The sequence below is a fragment of the Rutidosis leptorrhynchoides genome, chromosome 2 (assembly GCF_046630445.1).
Source record: "Rutidosis leptorrhynchoides isolate AG116_Rl617_1_P2 chromosome 2, CSIRO_AGI_Rlap_v1, whole genome shotgun sequence".
Taxonomy (NCBI): Eukaryota; Viridiplantae; Streptophyta; class Magnoliopsida; order Asterales; family Asteraceae; genus Rutidosis; species Rutidosis leptorrhynchoides.
In genome coordinates this window covers 556,162,594-556,165,345 of record NC_092334.1, presented here as the reverse complement: position 1 = coordinate 556,165,345, position 2,752 = coordinate 556,162,594, and the positions used below count along the sequence as shown (strand labels likewise).

Sequence of the window (2,752 nt, the reverse complement as noted above, 5' to 3'; positions counted from 1 at the left end):
ACAAATCACTCATCCAGAAATTGTCGAGGGAGAAACCATTAGTCAGAATCCTCTAATGATTCAGATTCAACAAATTCAATCATGGAAAATCTGGAACCTCTAAGTATGGAAGACCGAATGAGAGCTAAACGCACTGGCCAAGGTCACGCAATTACTCAACCAGACATTAATGCGCCAGATTATGAAATCAAAGGACAAATCCTACACATGGTAACTAATCAATGCCAATTTAGTGGTGCGCCGAAGGAAGATCCAAACGAACATCTTCGAACCTTTAATAGGATTTGTACTCTATTTAAGATCAGAGAAGTGGAGGATGAACAGATCTATCTCATGTTGTTTCCCTGGACTTTAAAGGGAGAAGCTAAAGATTGGTTAGAATCGTTACCTGAAGGGGCGATTGACATATGAGATGTTTTAGTTGAGAAATTTCTTAAAAGATTCTTTCATGCATCTAAAGCTGTGAGACTTCAAGGAGAAATTGTTACGTTCGCACAAAAGCCAAATGAAACATTATATGAGGCGTGGATAAGATTCGGAAAGTTGTTGAGAGGATGTCCTCAACACGGTTTAGACACTTATCAAATAGTACAAATATTCTACCAAGGTGTCAATGTCGCTACACGAAAAGACATCGACATAGCAGCTGGTGGTTCCATTATGAAGAAAACCGCAACCGAAGCTCACAAAATCATTGATAACACAGCATCCCACTCGCATGAGTGGCACCAGGAAAAAGATATCTTTCGTTCATCTATAGCGGATAGAGCCGATTCTAGCCATGACTTTGATTCTGTTTCCGCAAAAATAGATGCTTTCGAGAGACGAATGGAAAAGATGAATAAAGATATTCATGCAATACGAATCAGTTGTGAGCAATGCGGTGGACCACACTTAACGAAAGATTGTCACATCGAGCAAATGATGGAACAACGTGAGAATGTTTCCTACATGAACCAAAGGCCAGGAAATAATTATCAACCGCCAAGGCCAAACTTCAATCGAAATCAAAACATTCTTTACAATCCAAATGGACCCAACAATAACTCGTATAACCAACAAGGTCCAAATAACCAACCAACTCAAAACAACACTTTCAATCAACAAAGACCTGGCTTCTAGAAACCACCACAACAAACCGAAGAGAAAAAGCCAAATCTGGAAGAAATGATGGCAAAGCTAATGGAATCTCAAACATAATTTATTACATCTCAAACCCAAACGAATGAGAGGTTTGATCAGTCATTAAGAACTCAACAAGCTTCCATTCTGAATCTAGAAAAACATGTAGGTACTCTTGCTAGCATGATGAGTGAGAGGGAACAAAGAAAGCTACCGAGTAATACTGAAGTAAATTCTCGGAATGAGAATGTTAATATGGTATCAATGAATTCTGAAAAACCAGCATCAGAAGATGGGAAGGTTTTAGATGTGAGTAACAATGAAGAAGTTACAACACCACCACCACCACCACCCGAGTATGTAAAGCCAGTGGTGACACCATACAGACCACCCATACCATTTCCAAGAAAAGGAGTTGAGTATGAGCAAGTGATAGGTAATAAAGTTTGTGATACCTCTGGAAAGAAGAAGAAGAATAAGAAAGTGCAAGAAACAAAAATTGTAAAAATAAACCCGGTGAAGTCAGTTCCACCAAAAGTTCCACCCAGGGTGGGTGATCCGGGTGAATTTATTGTTCCTTGTCTACTTAGTGATTGTGTCATGTATGATGCACTATCAGATTTAGGTGCAAGTATAAGTGTTATGCCTCTTTCATTATATAAGAGATTAGGAGTAGGTGAGTTAAGTTCAACGAAAATGAGTGTTCTACTCTTTGATCAAACCATTAGGCACCCAGTTGGAATTGCTGACAACCTACCCGTTCAAGTGGGTAATTTAACCTTTCTAGTCGAAATTATTGTCATTGACATAGAAGAGGACCCAAACATTCCTCTAATTTTAGGTCGACCATTCTTAACGTCCACCGGGGCGTTATTTGATGTAAGAGAGGGTAGAATGACACTTAGTAATGATGAAAAATCGATCACCTTTGTGAGTCGAAAGTCTAAATCTCCACCAACCAAAACCGTTGAACCAATAAAAATGATTGGTAAGAAGCATATTGTTTTACCAACTCCAACGGTAGTGCTTAACAATAATAAAACGCCTAAGCGTGAGGAAGATGAAGTAACACCTAATGATGACCTGATAACAAAGAACCCCGTTGTTGATACAAAATTAAATGAACTCGTTATTAACAGTTCAATGAAGAAACTTATTAAACGGATTCGCGATGCTAAAACAAAGGGGAACTTTAAGTTATGTAACCGGTTAGTAACCAATCTTTCGCCTAAAGAAAAGGCGAAACTAGTTGAATTTGTGGATATTACACAGGAATCCGACCAATGGCTTAAAGCAAAAGTCACAGATATGCAAGTTGATTATGGTCCAAGAGAAATTGACGATGAAGTTAATCACAATTTCGACACCACAGCTACCTAAGTGTGCGGAGATTCAAATGTTCTAAAAAGAAAATACTGTCTAGAGTTAGTTGTTCTGTTCTCGTGTAGTTCTGAGAATGGAATCCAATTGGTCTTTTCCACTAGCAGACACTAAAGAACTAGTTTTCTCTCCCCATTCTGAATTTTTTGTTTTGTAGGTTTTGTATAAAATTAATATGTTTTTTTTAAATTTAAATTTTGTGTGAATTTAAAAATAAAAATTTACTTTATTTCATTAAGTTTAAAAAATG

General features: G+C 37.5%; 1 non-coding gene across 1 annotated transcript; it reads right to left on the bottom strand.

Moving 5' to 3' along the window:
- Window positions 1-465: 465 nt before the first annotated feature.
- On the bottom strand, window positions 466-572 carry LOC139895071 (small nucleolar RNA R71). The gene has a single exon (XR_011775540.1). It is a non-coding gene; the product is annotated as a small nucleolar RNA R71 (small nucleolar RNA).
- Window positions 573-2,752: the final 2,180 nt, after the last annotated feature.